The following is a 24,168-nucleotide window of genomic DNA, read 5'->3' on the forward strand; positions in this document are numbered from 1 at the left end:
CCTCCCGGGTTTACGCCATTCTCCTGCCTCAGCCTCCCAAGTAGCTGGGACTACAGGCGCCCACCACCTCGCCTGGCTAGTTTTTTTTTTTTTTTTTGTCTTTTTAGTAGAGACGGGGTTTCACCGTGTTAGCCAGGATGGTCTCCATCTCCTGACCTCGTAATCCACCCGTCTCGGCCTCCCAAAGTGCTGGGATTACAGGCTTGAGCCACCGCGCCCGGCCCCATTCTTGTTTTCTAATAGCAATATTATCAATCCAAAAGTTAACCTCTTTAAATTGTATCATGTGTTTACACTTTAAAAAAATAAATAAATAAAAAGGAACCTTCCATCGTTTTTGTAAATGTCCTAAAGAAACACAGAAACAAGGTTTAAAAAGTACATTTGACCTTTTTTCAGAGGTCATTTATCTTTTTTCAGAGGTCATAAAATACATAGAATCTTTAGGAATTGAATTAGAGCCATGAAGCAACTGAGAGATGAACAAGATAGCTTAATTTATTATTTAGCTTTGGTAAATTAAGCAAGCCATTCTTGTTTTCTAATAATGATACAATCAACTCAAAAGCCAGCCCTTTAAACCAATACCTTAGTAATTTAGTCATTACATAATCTGGTTGGTTTTTAAATAATTCACAGCACTTTGTCATATATATGTGCATATACTTCATATTTATTTTTGTTTGTGACATGAAAATGAAAGATTTATGGTATTCATTTTGGTTTTATTTATGAGAGTGCTTTTATTCGTAGTTTTTTAAATGATTTTTTCTTTTTTAATTAAAAAGTTTTAAAATAATTTTAGATTTAAAGAAAAGTTGTAAAAGTAGTACAGCAAGTCCTTGTATACCTTCTACCAAGCTTTTGCTAATGTTAATGTCTTACAGAACCATAGTATAATTATCAACATAAGGAAATCAACATCTCTACAAGATAAATAATTAAACCACAGATCTTATTTGGATTTACCAGTATTTCCATTAACATCCTCTTTCTATTCCAGGATCCTACATTGCATTTAGTTGCCATAGCTCCTTAGTCTCCTCCAGTCTGTGACTGCTTCTTCAGTCTTTCCTTGCTTTTCATGAATTTGGCACTTGAAAAGTATGCTAGTCTGTTATATCAAATGTCTCTCAGTTCAGGATTGTCTCATGTTTTCTCTTGAGTATATTAAAGTTATGTTTTTGGCAACCACGCCATAGAAATGATGCTATTCCCCTCTCAGTTTATCATTTCAGAATGTAAATTATACTGAAATATTTTATCACTGGTGATGTTAACCTTGGTTAAGTGGTATCTGCCAGGTTTCTCCACAGTAATTTCTCCCCTTATAATCAATGGTTTTTATTAATTTGTTTTTTTTTTTTTTAACAGAAAACAAGCGTAGAATAAAGAAATTGTTCCAGTTCCTCAAAAGCATTGTGACTAGTTGGTTAATACTAATCTTATCTCATATGTTTTACAATTTTAACATCTTGTTTGCAGGTAGTTACGTTGGGGAAATAACTTTTTGAATAGCCTTAACCTTAATGGCTCTTTTCAGAGCCGTTATTTAACTTGAAGTTTGCTGCAAAAGAACTTAATAGGAATGCCAAGAAATGTGATGAAGAAGAAAAGGCTGAAAAGGCCAAGATTAAAAGGTAAGTCACTTTTAATGTATTTACTTTTTTAACTCATGAAATGAGCACAATTAATCATGGAGCAATGATTAATTATACACAGTTTATTTCATGTGAAGAAAGATTAATACCTTTAGCATTCTAAGCCAAGAATCCGTTTAAATAAATTCCTTATTATCCTACATAGTTAATAATGGATTTTTGCCGGGCGCGGTGGCTCAAGCCTGTAATCCCAGCACTTTGGGAGGCCGAGACGGGTGGATCACGAGGTCAGGAGATCGAGACCATCCTGGCTAACACCGTGAAACCCCGTCTCTACTAAAAATACAAAAAACTAGCCGGGCGAGGTGGCGGGCGCCTGTAGTCCCAGCTACTCCGGAGGCTGAGGCAGGAGAATGGCATAAACCCGGGAGGCGGAGCTTGCAGTGAGCTGAGATCCGGCCACTGTACTCCAGCCCGGGCTACAGAGCAAGACTCCGTCTCAAAAAAAAAAAAAAAAAAAAAAATGGATTTTTTATTACTGTGTTAAATTGCACACACTATTTGTATGTACAATTATGACCCACAAGGCTAAGTTGCAACTATGCTATGTTACGTACATCTAAAGACTATCCTTTGATTTATAGCTAAAACCACTGACTCTGAAGTATAAAGCTTATATCTAAGAAGAGTATTAAACATTTTTTACTAATTTTTGATTTTTTACAGGTTCTAAAGTTTTATATCTAAACATTGCATTAATGTTTACTGTGATTTGTGTATTTGCTAGGAGGATTCACAGAACTCAGTGTATAGTTGTACTTATGCCTATGATTTATTAGAGTAAACGGATATAAAGCAGGATCAACAAATGGAAAATGTGTATAGGGTGAAGTCTGGAGGATCCATGTCCAAGCTGGCAAGATTCCTCTCCCAATGGAGTCACATGGAACAAGCTTATTTCCTCCAGCTACTTATCATGATACATGTGAAATGTCTACCAGGGAAGTCCCCCTGGGCTTAAGAGTTCCCATTTTTTATCAGTAGTCAGTCATGGGCACATTCTGCCTATCACATACCAAAATTCCAGATCCCTAGAAGGAAATCAGGTGTTTGGCATAAATCACCATTATTTGCACAAACAGTTTAGGTACAGTGAGTCACTCATAAATTCTGGGAATCTTCCATAAATCCAAGTTCCTAGATGCCAGCCAAGTGTCAAACTTCAAGTAGGCCTACCTAAGGATAGTAGCATAAGGTATGCTATGCTAATTCTTTTCTGTAAGTGTGTATTTATAGATCTATTTTAGTTTATTACCTTAGATATTCAGATATATAGTAGTGTATGTCTAATCCTTAAAATGAGTCAATTGAGTCACTTAGGTTATTTTGTCTATACTCTCAGTTGAGAAAACTTTATGAGAGGAATACTTCTAGAAAAGGATATGGAAGTCTTTAGGCTAAGTCTACAGAAAAAGTAAACTTAAAGTTGATGTATTAGGATTATCCCTTTCTAAAAACATGGACCAAATATTGCAAAGAAAGAAACCCCCAAAAGGTTTCTGGTCTAATATTTTTGTATACTGAGGAGTTTAGAAATTATTAAGGAATGTATCAAATTTCAGACAAGCACAGCAGTATTAAAACATGCAGTTTACTCCACCATATGCAATCCTAATTATTTTTCTATTTTGCAGTTGACTGACAAGGAGTAGTGGTTCCTTAGCATGTGTCTAGTGCATTGCAGTTCTACTCTTGCAACATTTCTTTGCAGTTTACTTTTCCTTTTCCTCTAGTTTTTCAGTCCTCATCTTCCTTTAACTGTTAATTTTTCCAAACTTCCCAACACATGGCCTACAACAATCATTTTTTATTAAAACATATTAAAGTCACTTTTCATTGAAATGTACTCACAAAGGGTTTGACTTCAAAATGTGTAAATCCATGTAACAACATATGTTTTATGTGGATCGAATACAGAAATTCATAAAAATAAAACCATATACATACTAGAAGAGAAAATGAGGGGTGAGTTTTTTTATAGTCTTGGAGGAAGGGCTGCAAAACACAAAACCCAGAAGCCAAAAAAGAAAGACTGATAAATTTGACTGTGTTGAAAAAAATTCTATACATCTAAAAATGTAATTAAAAGAAAACTCCCTGGGAATGAATATTTGTAGAAATATTAAAGCTTATCTGTTTAATATGTAAAGAGCTCTTAAACCAATTAATAAGAAAATGGCTAACAATTTATTAAAAATTAGGCAAAGCATATAAAATAAAATGTCTTTTAAACACAAAAGAGCTTACCCTTACTCAGTCTTTAAATACATTACTTTTAAAATATAAATTAAGATACAGAGGAGAAGCAAGACAGTGGAATAGAAAGCGTACCAATCGTCCCTACTCCCCCACCCCCACAAGGACACCAGTTAACAACTAACATTACGCAGAAAAAATTACCTTCATAGAACCGAAAATCAGGTGAACACTCACAATACCTGTTTTTAAGTTCATATTGCTGAAAGAGGCACTGAAGAGATAGAAAAAGCAGTTATGAATCTACGACACTACCCCTTTCCCACCCCTGGTGGCTGCAGCCTGGTACAGAGAGCATCTGTGGGCACTGGGTGAGGGAGAGGACAGCAGTTATAAGGCATTGAACTCAGTGCTGTTCTGTTAAAGCAGAAAGGAATTTCAGACCAAACTCAGCTGATGCCCACCCACACAGGGAGCATTTAAACCATCCCTAGCCAGAGGGAAATTACCAATCCTAGGGGTCTGAACTTGAGTGCCTGCAAATCTCACCACTTAGGGCCAAAGTGCTCTTGGTTTCTAGGTAAACTTGAAAGGCAATCTCGGCCATAAGAATTGCAACTCGGCCAGGCACGGTGGCTCACGCCTGTAATCCCAGCACTTTGGGAGGCCAAGGATGGTGGATCACGAGGTCAGGAGTTCAAGACCAGCCTGGCCAAGAAGGTGAAACCCTGTCTCTACTAAAAATACAAAAAAGTAGTCGGATGCGGTGGCTGGCACCTGTAATCCCAGCTACTCGGGAGGCTGAGGCGGGAGAATCGCTTGAACTCAGAGGGCAGAGGTTGCAGTGAGCCGAGATCATGCCACTGCACTCCAGCCTAGATGATAGATGATAGAGTAAGACTCCATCTCAAAAAAACAAAAAAACAAAACCAAAAACAAAAACAACCTCTTGGGTGAGTCCTATGGCGAAACTAGGCCCAGAGACAGTAGACTGTGGGGACACATGACACACTGAAACACCACCTGGGGCAGTCAAGGGAGTGTTGGCATCACCCTTCCATTAATCGCAGGCTGCACAGCTGGTGGCTCCAAAAGAAACACCTTTTGCTGGAGGAGAGGAAGTGGAAGAGTGGGACAGACTTTGTCTTGCATCTTGGATGCCAGCTAAGCCACCACAGGATAGGGCACTGGTCAGAGTCGTGAAACCCCTGTTCCAGGCCCTACCTTTCAGGCCACATTTCTAGACACACTCTAGATCAGGAGGGAACTCACTGTCAGGAAGGAAAGGACCCAGTCCTGCCAGCATTCATCACCTGCCAACTGAATAACTGAATAATAGCCTTGAATAATAGCCTTGAATAACCAGCAGTGATACTCAGGTGCTACATTCAGGGCTTATTGAGCCTCTGAGACTTGCTGGCTTCACGTACCAACACTGCCATGGGGGTTAGAGCACCAAGTGGGCTCTTGGGGTCCCCTATGTCAGGACTTGACTCTTGGACAGCATTTCTGAACCTGTCCTGGGCCATAGGGGAGGTCACTACCCTGAAGGGTGAGTCCCTGGCCAGGCAGTATTCATCACAGCCTGTCTTAGGAGACCTTAACCCTTAAGCAAACATCAGTGATAGCCTGACAGTACTCCTCCTGGCCAGGTGTGGCTCTGGCTATGGGGTGAGGCTCCTCTGTCTTTGGGAAGGGGAAGGAAGACTGACAAGGACTGTGTCTTGTGGTTTGAGTGCCAGCTCAGCCAAATTACAGTAGAATACCAGGTAGACTTCTAAGGTTTTTGACTGAAGTTCCTGATTCCTGGACAGCACTTTTGAACTCATATGGGGCCTGGAGGACCTTGCCGCACTGAAGGGAAGGATATAGGCCTGGCTGGCTTTTCCAACAGCTGATCGTAGAGCCCCAGGACCTTGAGAAAACATAAGCAGTAGTCAGGGAGTGGTTATAGCAGGACTTGGGTAACAACCAAGGCTGTGCTGGCATCAGCTCTGGCCCCATGCAGTCATACTGGTGGTATGACACAGTGTTGCTTGTGTCACTCTGACCCCAGATGTAGGTGGCTCAGAACAGAGAGAGAGAGAAAGAAACTCTGTATGTCTGGAAGAATGTAAGGGAAGAGAACAAAAGTCTCTGCCTGGTAATTCAGAGAATTCTCCTGGATCTTGTTTAAGGCCATCAAGATGGTACCTCTATGAGTCTGCAAGCACCACAGGGTTATGGAGCTTGGGGTGCCTCTTAAAGCAGAAACAGATTAGATCACAACACTCAAGTCTTTTCAAATATCTAGAAAGCATTATCAAGAAGGATGGCTACAGATAAGGCCATACAGTGAAAACTACAATAAATACCATATTCTTCAGTGCCCGGACAGCAAAGAACATCTACAGGCATTAACACCATCCAACAAAACATGACCTCAACAAATGAACTAAATAAGATACCAGGGACCAACCCTGGAGAAACAGAGAAATGTGACTTTTCAGACAGATAATTCAAAATAGCTGTGTTGAGGAAATTCAAAGAAATTCAGGATAACACGGAATAAATTTAGAATTCTATCAGATAAATTTAAGAGAGATTGAAATAAGTACAAAGAAGCAGAAATTCTAGAGCTTAAAAATACAATTCACATACTGAAAAATGCATCAGAGTTCTTTAATAGCAGAATGGATCTAGTAGAAGAAAGAATCAGTGAGCTTGAAGGCAATCTGTTTGAAAATACACAGTCAAAGGAGACTAAAGGAAAAAAAAGAATGAAAAAATGAAGCATGACTATAGGATCTAGAAAAATTCCCTCAAAAGGGCAAATATCAGAGGTATTGGCCTTAAAGGGGAGGTCAAGAAAGAGATAGGGGTAGAAAGTTCATTGAAAGGGATACTAATAGAGAACTTCACAAACCTAGAGAATAATATCAATATCCAAGTACAAGAAGGTTATAGAACACCAAGCCAATTTCATCAAAAGCAGACTACCTCAAGGCATTTAATAAACTCCTAAAGGTCAAGGATAAAGAAAGGATCCTAAAAGCATCAAGAGAAAAGAAATAAATAACATACAATGGAGCTCCAATACATCTGCCAGCAAATCTTTCAGTGGAAACCTTACAGACCCAGAGAGAGTGGAACGACATATTTAAAGTGCTGAAGGATAAAACCTTTTATTCTAGAATAGTGTATTTGGCAAAAATATCCTTCAAACATGAAGGAGAAATAAAGACCTTCCCAGACGAACAAAAGCTGAGGAACTTCTACCAGACCTGTCCTTCAAGAAATGCTAAAGGGAGTACCTCAATCAGAAAGTAAAGGATATTAATGAGCAACAGATAATCATCTGAAGGCACAAAAGTAACTGGTAATAGTAAGTACACAGAAAACCACAAAATAATATAACACTGTAACTGTGGTGTATAAATTACTCTTATCCTAAGTAGAAAGACTTAAAGATTAGCCAATTGAAAATAATAACTACAACAACTTTTCAAGACATAGTACAATAAGATATACATAGAAACAATAGAAAGTTAAAAAGTGAGGGACGAAGTTAAGGTAAAGTTTTTATTAGTTTTCTTTTCACTTGTTTGTTTATGCAAATAGTGTTAAGTTGTTATCAGGTTAACATAATGAGTTACAAGACAGTATTTGCAAGCCTCATGGTAACCTCAAACCAAAAAACACAGTGGATACACAAAAAATGAAAAGCAAAAAACTAAATTGTCACCAGAGAAAAATCATCTTCACTAGAGGATGACAGGAATGAAAGAAGAAAGAGAAGATTACAAAAGAACCAAAAAAACAAATAACAAAATTGCAAGAGTAAGTCTTTACTTATCAATGATAACATTGAATGTAAATAGACTAAACCCTCCAATCAAAAGACAGTTTGGCTGTATGGATGAAAACAAGACCCATTTATTCATCTGTTGCCTACAAAAAACACACTTCACCTATAAAGACACACATAGACTGAAAAAAAAAAAAAAAGGAATGGAAAAAGATATTCCATGCCAATGGAAACCAGAAAAGAGCAGGAGTAGCTATAGTTACCTAAAACAAAATAGATATCAAGACAAAAACTATAAGAAGAGACAAAGAATGTTACTATATAATGGTAAAAAGGGGTCAATTCATCAAGAAGGTATAACAATTTAAAAAACATATATGCACCCAACACTGGAGCACCCAGATATATAAAGGAAATATTATTAGAGCTAAAGAGATAGACGGGCCCCAACACAATAAAAGCTAGATACTTTAACAGTCCACTTTCAGAATTTGATCAATTTTCCAGAGGAAAATCAGCAAAGAAACATTATACTTAAATATTCACTATTGACCAAAAGGTTCTAATAGATATTTACTGGACATTTCGTACAAGAACTGCAGAATACACATTCTCTTTCTCAGAACATGATCATTCTTAAGGACAGACCGTATGTTAGGCCACAAAACAAATCTTAAAACGTTAAAAAAAAAAAAAAACAAACACTGAAATAATATGAAGCATCTTCTCTGACCACAATGTAATAAAGCATCCTCTTTGACCACAATGGAATAAAACTAGAAATTAATAACAAGGAGTTTTGGAAGTTCTACACCTACATGGAAATGCTCCCAAATGATCAGTAGGTCAACGAAGAGATTAAGAAGGAAATTGAAATATTTATTGAAATAAATGATAATGGAAACATACCAAAACTGGTGGGATACAGCAAAAGCAATACTAAGAGGGAAATGTATAGCTCTAAGTGCCTACAACAAAAAACAGGGAAAACTATATAAACAATTTAACGGTGCCTCTTAAAGAACCAGAAAAGCAAGAGTAAACCAAACAAAAACAGTAGAAGAGAAGAAATAATAAAGGTCAGAGCAGAAAGAAATGCAATTGAAATAAAAAAAGGACAAAAGATCAATGAAAAGTTGGTTTTATGAAAAGTTAAACAAAATTGTCAAACGTTTAGCCAGAATAAAAAAAACAGAGAATATCTAAGTAAAATAAGAAATGAAAAAGGAGATATTACAACTGATACTGCAGAAATGCAAACGATCATTAGTTACTACTGTGAGCAACAATATGCCAATAAATGGGAAAAATCTAGAAGAAATGGACAAATTCCTAGATGTATACAGCCTACTAAGATTGAACCAGGAAGAAATCCAAAACCTGAACACACCAATAACAAGTAACAAGATAGAAATCGTAACAAAAATTCTCCCAGTAAAGAAAATCCTGGGACATGATGGTTTCACTGCTGAATTATACCGAACATTTAAAGAACTAATAATACCAATCCTACTCAAATTATTTGGGAAAACGGAGGTGGAGGGAACACTTTCAAACTCATTCTTTGTGGCCAGTATTACCCTGCTACTAAAACCAGACAAAGACACATCCAAAAACAAAAAAAACAAAACAAAAAACAAGCAAACACACACACACACACACACACAAAAAAAAAAAAAAAAAAAAAAAAAAAAAACTACGGGCTGGCATCACTCATGAATATTGATGCAAAAATCCTCAACAAAATACTAGCAAACCAAATTCAACAGTAAATTAGAAAGGGCATGCATCATGACTAAGTGGGATTTATCCCTGGGATACAAGGATGGTTCAACAAACACAAATCAACCCATGTGATACATTATATCAACAGAATGTAGGACAAAAATCATATGATGATTTAAATTGATGTGGAAAAAAACTTGATAAAATTCAACATCCATTCATGATAAAAAAAAAAAAAACCCTCAAAAAACTGGGTATAGAAGGAACATACCTCAACATCATAAATGCCATATAGGACAGACCCACAGCTAGTATACTTAATGAGGAAAAAACTGAAAGCCTTTCCTCAATCTGGAACATGACAAGGATTCCTATTTTTACAATTGTTATTCAACATAGTACTGGAAGTCCTAGTTAGAGCAATCAGACAGTAGAAAGATACAAAGGGCATCCAAGTTGGAAAGGAAGAATTCAAATTATCCTTGTTTGCAGGTGATATTGGAAAAATCCAAAAGATTCCACAAGGAAACTGTTAGAACTGATCAGGAAACTCAGTAAAGTTGCAGGATACAAAATCAACATACAAAAATCAGTAGCATTTCTCTGTGCCAACAGTGAACAATGTGAAAAAGAAATTTAAAAGGTAATCCCATTTACAATAGCCACACAGAAAATTAAATACCTAGGAATTAACCAAAGAAGTGAAAGATCTCTATAATGAAAACTATAAAACCTTGATTTAAAAAAATGAAGAGGACCAAAAAACAAAAAACAACAACAACAAAAAAAAAGGAAAAATATTCCATGTTCATGGATTGGAAGAATAAATATTGTTAAAATGTCCATACTACCCAAAACAGTATACAGATTCAGCGTAATCCCTGTCAAAATACCAATGACATTCTTTATAGAAATAGAAAAAAACAATCTTAATATGTATGGAGAACCACAGAAGATCAAGAATAGCCAAAACTATGTTAAACAAAAAGAACAATACTGGAAGAATTACATTACCTGACTTCAAATTATACTAGAGGTATAGTAACCAAAACAGCAGGGTACCAGTATAAAAACAGACACATGGACCAGTGGATCAGAATAGAGAACCCAGAAACAAATCCACACATTTTTGTCAAACTTATTTTCCACAATGGCGCCAAGAATGTACACTGGAGAAAAGACGGTCTCTACATTAAATGGTGCTGGGAAAACTGGATATTCATATCCAGAAGAATGAAACTAGACCTTTATCTTTTTCCATATACAAAAAAATCAAATCAAAATAGATTAAGGACTTAAATCTAAGACCTCAAATTATGTAACTATTACAATAAAACATTTGGGTAAATCTGGACATATATCTGGGCAAAAAACTCCTTGATCAATACTGTACAAGTCCAGGTAACCGAAGCAAAAGTGAACAAATGGGATCACATCAAGTTAAAAAGCTTCTGCACAGCAAAGGAAACAATTCACATAGTAAAGAGACAACCTCCAGAAAGATAGAAAATATTTGCAAATTACTCATCTGACAAGGGATTAATAACCAGAATATATAAGGAGTTCAAACAACTCTATAGAAAAAAAAATCTAATAATCTGATCACAAGATGGCCAAAAGATTTGAATAGACCTTTCTCCAAAGAAGACGTACACATGGCAAACAAAGGTGCTATAAACATCATTGATCATCAGAGAAATGTAAGTCAAAACTACAATGGGAAATCGTCTCAGTTCAGTTAAAATGGTTTGTGTCCAAAAGGCAGGCAAGAACAAATGGGAGGATGTGGAGAAAAGGGAACTCTTGTATACTTTAGATGGGAATATAAGTTAGTACATCCACTATGAAGAACAGTTTGGAAGTTCCTCAAAAAACTAAAAATAGAACTACCATATGATCTAGCAGTCCCACTGTTGAGTATATACTATAAAGAAAGCAAATCAGTATATCGAAGAGAGATGTGCGCTCCTGTGTTTGTTGCAGCACTGTTTACAACAGCTAAGATTTGGTAGCACCTTAAGTATTCATCATCGGATGAATGGATAAAGAAAATTTACATATACACAATGGAGAACTACTATTCAGCCATAAAAAGAATGAGATCCAGTCATTTGCAACAACATGGATGGAACTGGAGATCATTGCGTTAAGTGAAATAAGTCAGGCACAGAAAGACAAAAATCACATGTTCTCACTTATTTGTGGGATCTAAACATAAAAACAATTGAATTCATGGACATACAGTGTAGTAGGATGGTTACCAGAGGCTGGGAATGGTAATGTGGGGCTGGGACAGATGTGGGAATGCTTAATGGGTACAAAAATAGTTAGAAATCATGAACACAACCTACTACTTGATACCACAATAGAGTGGCTATAGTCAATAATAACCATATGTTTAAAAATAAAAAGTGTAATTGGATTATTTGCAACTCAGTGGATAAATGTTTGAGGGGATGGATAACCCTTTTTTCATGATGTATTTATTTCATATTGCATGCCTGTATCAAAGCCTCTCATGTACCCCATAAATATGTACACCTACCATGTACCCACTAAAAATAAAAATTATAAAAATTAAGTAAAATATAATTAAAATAGTATTTTTCAGGCTTAGAAATACCAGAAAGTTTGCTAATATGTTTTGTTATCAAAGGCATGGGGAAACAGGCACATAATACTTCGATGAGAATGAAAATTATTATAATTTTGGAAGGCAGTTTGGCAATATATCTCCAAAATGTAAATTCATGTACTTTTTGATATAGTAATGCTATTTCTAGGAATTTTTCCTGAAGACATATTTGCATATGTTTGTGGACATGCCAGATTTCATCTGTATAGCATCATTTGCCATAAACAGAAAATAAATAAAAATAGATACAACCCTCTTGCTCATTATATTATGAAACTGTCTTATAATAGAGTACTACAGAGACATTGAAAAGACTGAGATAAGCATGTATATTGAAACAGAATACTGCTAATGAGAAAAGCAAGGTGAACAGTTCTCCATCTATTCAACAATGCCAGTTTCTCTACTCTCTTGCCAGCGTTAGATATTAAAAAACTAGTCTTATGCCAATATGATTGGTAAAATAAGGTATTTCATTGTTTCAGTTTGTATTTCTTGTGAATAAGTTTGAGCATCTTTTCATGGCTGGGCATTTTTATTTGTGACCTACTTGTTCATAACCTTTGTGTCTTTTTTTGTTCATTTTTTTAAACTAATTTGAGAGTTATAAATTTTATGATCATGAAAACAGTGATCCCTTTAAAAGCAGACACATAGATCAATGGAACAGAATAAAGAGCCCAGAAATAAATCCACATGGATGGGATTGATCAGGGAGATGAGGGTAAGGAGTGAGGACTACATCAGGTTGAAGAAGCCTATACGGTAAACATCAATATTAAATGGGATTGGGGATGGAAGGTGGGAAAAGAAGAACCAAAAAGGTTCAAAAAGGAACAACCAGAGAAGTAGGAAGGAGAACCAGGAGTAAAAGAGGTATATTGGAAGCCTGGGGAGAAGGGAGATTCAAGGAGAGAATGAATGGTTGGCAGGACAAAATCTAGCAAGTAAGAAGGTTAAAATACAGCCAGTAGAATGACAGTGAAGACCTTAGGAAGAGCAATTTCAGTAGAGTGAAGGAGGCAAAATCCAGGTTACAGCAAGTTGAGGTATGAATGAGAGGTAAGAATGGGAAGATAGATACCTTCATCGCCCTTATTTCTTCCTTGTACTATAGACTCTCATATCTGGCAATCATTTTGCCATCTCTCCTTGGGTATCTAACAGGTATCACAAACCTAGTATTTTCAAAAACTAGAATGCTTGACTTCTACCCCTGTTTACACTAAAGCATAATCATTACTCTTCTGCTGCAGTATTTTCCATTTTAGTCAATGGCAACTCTGCACTCATTTGTTTAAGCCAGAAGCCAGGGAGTCATCATTACTTACTCTTTTATCCCACATCCAGTTCATAGCAAGTCTACCTTCAGAATGTATCCTGAAGCTGACTAGGTCTCACCACCTCCATTGCTAATGTCCTAAGCCAAATCACATCATTTTTTGTCTGCCCTACTGCCCTGAGCTCTCAGCTGGTCTTTCTGCATCTACCATTGCCCCCTATGGCCAATTATTTCCTCAATAGCCAGAGTGGTCATTTAACAGTAGAGCGTGATCATGTCATTGTGCTGCTTAGAGCCCTTCAGTGTCTTCCCAATGCACCAGAACAAAATCCAAAATCTTTACCATCAAAGCTCTAAATGATCTGGCCCTGCATGCAACTCCAACCTCATCCCTTACTACTCTCCCCTTCAGTCACACTACTCCAGCACACAGTGGACTTCACATTTTTCCTGGAACACATCTCCCTTAACCTTGTCTTGACTTTGCATTAGGCATTTCCTCTACCTGAACAGATTTTTTTCCCTTCAGAGTTTTGCAGGGCTGTTTCCTTCTGGCCATTCAGTTTTCAACCTTAATGTTATTTCCCTCAAGTTACCTTTCCTAACTACCCAGCCTAAAGTGGCCCATCTACTCTGTTACCCTACTGTATTGTCCTGTTTTATTCTCAATAAAGGACTTGCTACTAATATAGTTGCCTTTTTTTTTTCCTTTTTTTTTTTTTTTGGGAGGGGGTCTCTTTCTACCAGTAGAGACCTTGTCCTACTCAGTTTTGTATCCCCAGTGCCTGATACATAATAGGCTTTCAATGAGTGTTAGTAGATATACAAATGGATGAAGGGACCTGCCTACCCCCTTTGCATATTATTTATATTGTGATTAGCTATTGTTTGAAACTTGACTTTTTAGATTAATAAAACAATATTCTATCATATTAATGTAAGTTACTTAATTTTCCTTTTATTATTGGACATATAAGTGATAGCTAACCTATTTTTTGTTACTTTAAATAGCACCATAAGTGAACATTCTTTTTTTTTTTTGCATTTTTTAAAAGTAGAAATTTAATTGAGGTAACATGCAGAAATCATACAAGTACAGCTTCTTGATGAATTTTCACAAATGATATAAGCATTTAGATGAGAAAACAGAACTTACCAGAATATAAGTCTCCTTATCCTCCCTTAACAGGCACTACTCCACTGAGAGTAAACTCCCTCCTGACTTTCAAACACCACGGATTACTTTTGTCTTTTTCTGAACTTTTATATAAGTGGATTTACATGGCATGGACCCTCTGTGTCTGGCTTCCTTTTGCTCAGCATATATGTGAGATTCATTCATATTGTTAAGCGTAATTGCAATTTCTTCAATCTCCCTTCTATGTAGTGTTAAGATTTTGTTTGGGGTTACATGGAACCTATAGACAAATTTGGGGAGAATTGATATCTTTATAATGTCAAGCTTTCCAATCTACGAGCGTGATCTGTCCTTCCATTTATTGAGAATTCTTTAATTTTTCTTAGTGTTTTGTAGTTTTCAGTATAAGCATCTTTTTGTTGTTTGTTTTTTTGTTTTGTTTTGTTTTTTTGAGACAGGGTCTCCAGCCCTGGCTGTAGTGCAGTGGCGTGATCACAGCTCACTCTATCCTCAACTTCCCAGGCTCAGGTGATCCTCCCAGCCCAGCCTCCCTCATAGCCAGGACTACAGGCACACATCACCATGCCCAACTAAGTTTTTTTTTTTTTTTTTAGAGATGGAGTTATAAATCTTTATGTTAATTTGATTGTGTCCTTAGTGTGAGTTCCTAGAAGTAAAATTGCTGGGTCAGAGAGTATGTTTTGATTGTTATTTACATCTTGTGAAGTTGTTCAATTTAAAAGGGAAGAGAATCCATGTGACTTGGTGATATTTCCATAATCCATTTATTCTTCCTCTCTCTAAAATGGCAATTTTATGTTTTTTCTTCTCTTTTTTAAACCTCAAAAAAACTCCTCTCCCACTCTCACTTTCAGCTAATGACCATGCTTTCTATTTCATTGAGAAATCTCTGACTACTATACCTACCTGCATCTCTGCCCGGAAACTTTCCCTTCCCTTCATACGATACATAAACTGTCCATACTCCTAGCAAAGGCCAACTTCTCCCTTTGTGTACTAGGTTCCGTCCCTCTCTCCTACCAGATGTTACTGCCCTAGAAGTTCTCTCTCCTGTGTCACCAGTTACTTTTCTCCTGAATCAATCCTATCAGCATACAAACATCCTTAAATCTTTAAAAGCTGTCTCCTGACAGCTGGGCGTGGTGGCTCACGCCTGTAATATCAGCACTTTGGGAGTCTGAGGTGGGCAGGTCACCTGAGGTTGGGAGTTCGCCACCAGCCTGACCAACATGGAGATACCTCATCTCTACTGAAAATACAAAATTAACTGGGTGTGCTGGCACATGCCTGTAATCCCAGCTACTCAGGAGGGTGAGGCAGGAGAATCGCTTGAACCCAGGAAGCAGAGGTTGCAGTGAGCCAAGATTGCACCATTGTACTCCAGCCTGGGCAACAAGAGCGAAACTCCATCTTGAAACAAAAACAAAAACAAACGAACAAACAAAAAAACTGTCTCCTGACTCCATTTTAACCTCTTGCTATCCTTCCTTCTCTTTGTATTTCTAACAAAACTGTATGAAAGAGTCATCTATATTTATTAATTCTTTCTAATTCCTCTCCTTTCATTCTCTGCTGTACTCAATCCATTTAGAGTTATACCACCACCATTCACTAATATTGAAGCTTTTACTTTGGTTTAATGGTCAGTTGATCTACCACTAGCTTTTGTCGCAATATGACTTCCCAATGTACATCTCTAGCCTAGCCTTTTCCCTTGAACTCCAGGATGTCCAAGGAGCAAACCAAACTTAAAACTGAAGCCCTTATGTGGCGTCCTTTCCAATATGTTTTTTTTTTTTTTAATCAGTTAAAGGTAATTCTGTTAGACAAAATCAGAACCAAATATTATTAGAGTACAGTCATGTTTAAGCCCTCTGCTTTTTCATACTCTACATCTGATCTATCAGCAAATCTTATCATTTCTACCTTTAAAATATATTCAAAATCTAATCATTTCTTATCTAATCTCTAATGCACCTACCTTGACCCAAGCAATCATTATATCTTTCCTCAGTTAGTACAGTGAACTTCTAATTTGTCTCCATGTTCCTAACTTTTGTCCCCTAAGTATTATCTTAACACAGCAGCCAGAGACAGCATTTTAAAAACAGAAGCCAGATCATGTCACTCGTCTGTTCAAAATTGTTTATTGGTCTCATCCTACTCCAAGTAAAGCCAGAGTCTTAAAATGGCTTATAAAGCCATATATGATCTGACCATTACCTATCTGACTCTATCTCCTCTTCTCCCCTTCATTCACTCTGCTTCAGACACATTGTACTACTGTGTGACACATGCTTGCATAAGTTCCCCTTTTTTGCTCTTTTTCTTGCTGCTGTACTGAATATCCATATGTCTATCTTCTTATCTTCCTTCAGCAGAGAGAAAACCATTTTTCTTTCAGATATTTACTTAGATGTCACCTTCACAGTAAGCCTCTCTGGGCTGTCTTCTGTAAAATTTCAACAACCCCAATCCTAACTCTTCCTAGCTTCATTCCCTGCTCTATTTTTACTTTCTGATACCTGCCACTACTTAACATACTATATATTTTAATTATCTGGTTTATTGTCAGATTCTTTAACCAAAATATAAGCTCCATAACAACAGGGTTTTTTTGTGTGTGTTTTTTTGTTCACTACTGAATTCAATGTGCCTAGAATACTGTCTGGCATTTGCTAGATGCTCAATAAATATTTGAATAAATGAATGTATGTATATTAAGACAGTTACCTCTAGGATATGAGACAGGGCAACTGGGGTAGGAGGAAAACCCGATTATTAACTATGTGCTCCTTTCTACTTGAATACTGTACCCATGTGCGTGCATTTCTTTTATAATGTTAATTTTAAAACTAGCTAAAATAAAATTAGGCACCAGACAAGAATATTTTAAATATATTTAAGGAGGAAACGAGGGAATACTTCAGTAAATGGCATTAGAAAACTATAGATCACTACATTATACTTTTCACCAAAATAAATGCTAAATTTAGTAAATAAAAGATTAAAATGCCAAAATTACCTTGAGATGCAGACGGATGTTCTGAACATAGTAAACAACCATAAAGGAAATATCTGACCATAAAAGAATTAGACATTTTTATATCCTGTCCAACGTACACAAAATAGAACAATCCTAGAAAAGGCCATATTTAACAAGAAGTAATTTTCGTATGAAATGTTCTTGCAAATCAATAAGAAAAAGCCCAGGAAAGGTGGACAAAGACACAAATGGCTCAAGAAAGAAGAAGTACAAATGGTTAAGCATAAAAAGTTTAACCTCACTTTTAAGCAAAGAAATACAAATATCTACCACTTTTCACCTCTCAGATATATCTCATAATACCGCATATTGATAACTATGCAAGAGAAACAGAAACTCTCTTATACTGCTGGAAGAGATGTAAGTCCCTACCAGAGTTCGGTGTGGGACAATTAAAATTGTGCATACCTCTGCATCCAGTAATTCTGAATCTGGGAACTTATAAAGATTCTTGGAAAGGGTGTAGGGTTGCATGTACTAGTGTGGTTATCACATTGCTGTTTATATTATTGAAGAATTGAAAAAAATATATAATAATCAGGGATCCAATCTTCATTGTCAAATTGCAGTCACTTTAAATTTTTTTTTTTATTTTTGTGGGTACATAGTAGGTGTATGTATTTATGAGGCACATGAGATGTTTTGATACAGACATGCAATATGAAATAAGCACATCAAGGAGAATGGGGTATCCATCCTCTCAAGCATTTATCCCTTGAGTTGCAAACAATCTAATTACCTTCTTGGTTTTGCCATATTGGAGGACCGTGTGAGCTATTCATTTACTTTTCTTTTAAATTGACTTAACTTTAGCCCTGTCCTAAGTTTTTACGCCAGAAAAAAAAACATGGATTTATGTTAGTTAACATTATTTTCATATACACATTTAAATAAATGCATAGAAAAGAAACTTACATCTATATAACATGTAGTATCATTTACTGTACCATCAGTAGTGTTTGCAGCACATGAAAACCCTGGTTAATGGTACATCCTTACAGTTCAGCCTTTAGAAATAATGAGGTAGTTATATATTTTTGACTTTAAAACATTTAAAAAATATATATATATATAAAAAACATGAAAAAACAAGTTCCAAAACAATATGCTCTATGTATGTACTTTTGTAATATATTTATATGATAATAAATATATTTACGTACTTGAAATGCCCTATGCTAAAATATTAACAGTGGTAATGGCTCAGTGATGTTATTATGGGCAATTTTTTACAGTTTTATGTTCGCCCCTCCCCTCCCCTCCCCGTCCCTTCTTTTCAACAGAGTCTGTGTTGCCCAGGCTGGAGTGCAGTGGCGTGATCTTGGTTCACTGCAACCTCCACCTCCCGGGTTCAAGTGATTCCCTTATCTCAGCCTCCTGAGTAGCTGGGATTACAGACACGTGTCACCACACCTGGATAATTTTTGTATTTTTAGTAGAGACGGGGTTACACCATGTTGGTCAGACTGGTCTCGAACTCCTGACCTCATGATCCGCCTGCCTTGGCCTCCCAAAGTGCTGGGATTACAAGCGTGAGCCACCATGCCCGGCCTGTGTTCTAATTTCTTAAACTATCAATGAACATATATTTTCTAATCATAAGATTAAAAATTATAGGACTATATATTCTCTTAATAATTAAGGGCATAATTATTTCCTGAAAAGCTAATTATAAGCTCTTACAGATTATAGGTTAATTTGGGATTATTTTCCTCTTTTTAAAATATGTGTACTTTTGCTCTCTGTCTTTGCCAATATTTACTTTTGATCTTTGTTTTTGCCTTTATTTACTTTTGCTCTGTTTAAAACAGGCCATTCAGAAAGGCAATAAGCAAGCTCTAAGAATACATGCTGAAAATACAATCCACCAGAAAAAGCAAGCAATTGATTTCTTAAGAGTGAGTGCTAGAGTTGATGCTGTGGCAGCCAGAGTTCAAAATGCAGTAACAATGGGCAGGGTAAGACTTGAGATCTATAAATAATAAGAACTCTTCATTTAAGTTTAATAAGAGTATTGAGTTACCAGAACTCTAAATTTGTTGCAGGGTGCTGCAGGGTGCTGGTAAAGGTGCAACATATTCAAAGTACTTGGTGAGGAAAGTGATTTTGGCAGTGGATTTTGAACTAAGATTTAATTGTCTTTTAAAAAACTTTTATTTTAAGTTCAGGGATACATGTACAGGATGTATAGGTTTGTTACATAGGTAAATGTGTGCCATGGGGGTTTGTTTTACAGATTATTTCATCACCCAGGTATTAAGCATAGTATCCATTAGTTATTTTTCCTGATCCTCTCCCTCCTCCCACCCTTCACCCTCCAGTAGGTCCCAGTGCACATTGTTCCCCTCTATGTGTCCTTGTGTTCTCATCATTTTGCTCCCACTTATAAATGAGAACATGCGGTGTTTGGTTTTCTGTTTCTGCATTAGTTTGCTAAGTATAATGGCTTCCAGCTCCATCTATGTCCCTGTCAAGGACATGGTCTTATTCTTTTTAATGGCTACATAGTATTCTATGGTGTATATATACCACATTTTCTTTATCCAGTCTGTCATTGATGAGCATTTAGGTTGATTCCATATCTTTACTATTGTGAATAGTACTGCAATAAACATATGTGTGCATGTGTCTTTGTAGTAGAATGATATATATTACTTTGGGTATATACCCAGTAATGAGATTGCTGGGTCGAGTGCTATTTCTGTCTCTAGGTCTTTGAGGAATCACCACACTGTCTTCAACAATGGTTGAATTAGTTGTCTTTTAATGAAGTGAAAGTCAAAGAAATAAGATAGCCAATGCCTAGACTATAAATGCATAACATTGTATATTTACTGTTAAAGAAAAAGTAGACAAGTTTCATAAGTTGATTTGTAAGTAATATATTTATTAGACTACAAAAATTTTGAGACTGTGTATATCATAGGATGCTGTTTGTTTGTATCCTCCAAATAGGTGACAAGTCCATATGAGGCATAGTTAAGTCTGTGGGTGCTTCATTGAGGAGTAGAACCTTGAAAAGGTAAAAAAAAAAAAAAAAAAAAAAAAAAAAAAAGAAAAAGAAAAAGAATTATGCTCAGATAGCATCTTTTCAGTGTAAATTTTTCTAATAACTATATTTATTTTTACAGACTTCTGCCTTGATGAACAAATTCGAACACCAGTTTGAAATATTGGATATTCAAACACAACAAATGGAAGATAAAATGAGTAACTCTACAACCCTAACAACACCACAAGTAAGTATAGCTTCTCTACTTAGAATAACTTTTTAAAATTATTCCACTTCAAATTATAATGGTATTGTGAGCCTAAATGATCTCTAGAATGCTAAATAAACATGGTGTATCTTTACAATGATGGTAGGAAGTTACTGCTCATCCCCTAGATTGCTGAGGAGGTATTTTCCCTAGCTTGGTTTGAAGTTCTGGGAATTGTACTGAGTTGCATGTCTAGAGTCTAGATCCTGGTTCTATCTGACTGCCAGTGGTACTTACTGATGAAGGCCATAGCACTAGAGGCTCACTGAGGCCCGTTGGTATTAGATATTATCCCATGCCTCAGCTAGTTCATCTCATTGCAAATTTTCTTATGTTGCCTGCCTACTCTTTAAGTGTTTTATGTATGCATGAGTCAGAGGTGAACCAAATAGAAAATACAAGATAAATTAATTTTCAGAAAACTGGGATATTTTCTAAACCTGGAACCTGGACAGAGACCTCCTACGAAGAAAATTAAAATTTGAAACTAGTTTGTGTGTGACACATGTCAGAAACAAAGTTTTGTAAAATTTAAATATTCAGATAGAAAAATTATTTCATTATCACTCTTCTCTTTGATCCCAGCACCTATCATGTAGTTAGCCAAATGCAAAGAGAACTTGTTATTACTATTTTGGAGGCTAATATGGAAAAAACATGATTTACAAAGTCGATTAAGAAGAAATCGACAACTGTCCATCAACATTTTACCACAAACAGCTCTTTTCACAAAAAGGTGAACAATTAAAGAACAGGCTTATACTCAGGGTTTAGAGTTAAGAAGAAAGAATATATGTGTATATCTTAAAGTGAGGATATATTTAACCATTCTTTTATACCCTCCCCTAGAGCTTTGTTCCCTAAAGTGTGTAGGACAAGATTCAGGCACACTCTTACACCCTGGAAGCTCATTAGGAATATAAAATTTCAGAACCCCACCCCCAGATATATTGAATCAGAATCTTCATTTTAACCAGATTCTGACGTGATTTGTATGCACAGAGTTTGAGAAGCACTGTCCTAGAGTTTCTGATTTTTATTCGGTTACCTTAGGAATCCTGAGGTGATTTTATGATCAGTCAAGTTAAGAAAACCCAACTGTATTTGAAAAGTGACTTGAAGTCAGGACACTTGGATTTATTAATTTTTTAAAAAATCTGTAATTGACAGATAATTGTACATAATTGTCATATCCATAATTTTACATGTTTATCACTTTGCGGTGTAACATTCAAAATCTTCTCGTCTAACTATCTTAAAATATACACTACGGTGTTATCAGTTATAGCCACCCTACTGTGTAACACCAGGACTTATCCTTTCTGCCAAACTAACTCTGTACCCATTGACAAATTTCTGCTTGTCCCTCCTTTTACCAACTCTTTTCCATCCCCAGCCCCTGGTAACCACTATTTTACTCTCTACTTCCACGAAATCAACTTTTTTGAATTCCACAGATGCGTAAGATCATGCAATATTTGTCTTTCTGTGCCATGTTTCTTTCACTTAACCTTATAGCCTGCAAGTTTATCCATTTTGAGCAAATGACAGGATTTTATTTTGTGTTATGGCTGAGTAGTGTGTTGTATTATGTAGATATACCACATTTTCTTCATCTTTAGATGAACCAAATTGATCCCATATTTTGACTATTGTGAATAGTGTTGTAATAAACATGGGATTGCAGGTATCTCTTTGACATACTAATTTCATTTTATTTGAATATATACCAAGGGAAGGGGATTGCTGGATCATATGGAAGTTCTATTTTTTAAATTTTTGAGGAAACTACATATTCCTTTCCATAATATCTGTACTAAATTAACATCCTTACGAACAGTGCATAAGAATTCTCCTTTCTCCATATCCTCACAAGCAATTGTTATTTTTTGTCTTTTTGATAAGAGACATTCTCACTGGAGTGAGGTGATATTTCACTGTGGTTTTGACTTACATTTCCCTGATGATTACTGATGTTGAGCATTTTCACATACCTGTTGGCCGTTTGTATGTCTTTTGAAAAATGTCTATTCAGGTCTTTTGCAACTACTTTCTCCCTTTCTGTAGGTACTCTCTTCACTGTATGTATTTGTTTTTTTCCTGTGCAGAAGCTTTTTAATTTGATATGATTTGTCTACTTTTACTTTTGCTGCCTGTGCTTTTTGGTTTGTTTTTGAGACGGGGTCTTGTTTGGTCACCCAGGCTGGAGTGCATGGCATGATTATAGGTCACTGTGACTTCGAACTCCTGGGCTCAAGCAGTCCTCATGCTTTGGCCTCCCAAGTAGCTCGGACTACATGAATATGCGCCTGCACCCAGCCAGTTTCTTTTTTTTTGGTATAGATGGGGGTCTCGCTATGTTGCCCAGTCTGGTCTTGAACTCCTGGCCTCAAGCGATTCTCCCACCTCAGCATCCCAAAGGTACTTTTTGAAAAACGATATTTGGGGGTACAGATGCAGTTTTGTTACCTGGATATGCAGCATAGCAGCAGTGTCTGAGCTTTCAGTGCAACCGTCACACGAATAGACCTGTGCTTTTGATATCTTATTCAAAAAATCCTTGCCTGATCCAATTTTATGAAGCATTTTCCCTATGTTCTATTTTATTACTTTCATAATTTAAGGTTTTACATTTAGGTCTTTAATCCATTTAGAGTTGATTTTTCTATATGGTAAGAGATAGGAGTCTGTTTTATTCTTCTACATATGGTTGTCTAGTTTTCCCAGCACCATTTATTGAAGAAACTGTTCTTTCCCCAGTGTATGTTCTTGGTGCCTTTGTCAAATACACATTGGCTGTAAACATGTGGATTTATTTCTGGTTTATCTATTCTGTTCTATTTGTCTGTGTGTTTGTTGTTAGGCCAATAACATGCTGTTTGGGTTACTATAGCTTTGTGGTGTATTTTAAAGTTAAGTGTATAATTCCCTTAGCTTGGTACATTTTGCTCATGATTGCTTTAACTATCCGGGGTCTTTTGCATTTCCATATGAATTTGAAGATTGTCTTTTTTTTTCTGCTTCTGGGAAAATCTCTCTCTCTCCTTGATGTTTCAAGGATAAGTTTGCTGGATACAGTAGTGTCAATTGGAGGCATTTTTTCTTCAGTACTTCAAGTATTTCATCCCATTTTCTCATGGCCTATAAGGTTTTTGCTAAGTCTGCCACCCAACCTATTCCAGTGCCTTTGTATATTGATTCTTTTGTTTCACTGCTTACAGGATCCTCTCTTTGTCCTTGACCTTTGAGAATTTGATTATTTTTGTCTGATGTTGTCTTTACTTGGATTAAATCTGCTTGGTAATCTTTGACCTACCTGTATTTGGATATTTATATATTTCTCTAGGTTTAGAATGTTTTCTGTTATTTTTTCTTTGAATAAGCTTCCTACCCCTTTCTCTTTCTTTACCCCATCTT

General features: G+C 36.3%; 1 long non-coding RNA gene across 1 annotated transcript in view; it reads left to right on the forward strand.

The window, feature by feature from the left end:
* Positions 1-804: 804 nt before the first annotated feature.
* LOC105464441 (uncharacterized) overlaps positions 805-24,168 on the forward strand; it is a 37,620-nt gene continuing 14,256 nt past the window's right edge. The window contains exons 1-3 of the long non-coding RNA XR_011618299.1: positions 805-1,640; positions 20,447-20,513; positions 20,623-20,730. This is a non-coding gene — a long non-coding RNA (uncharacterized lncRNA). The remainder of the gene's footprint in view (positions 1,641-20,446; positions 20,514-20,622; positions 20,731-24,168) is intronic.

Source organism: Macaca nemestrina, chromosome X (genome assembly GCF_043159975.1).
Source record: "Macaca nemestrina isolate mMacNem1 chromosome X, mMacNem.hap1, whole genome shotgun sequence".
NCBI lineage: Eukaryota > Metazoa > Chordata > Mammalia > Primates > Cercopithecidae > Macaca > Macaca nemestrina.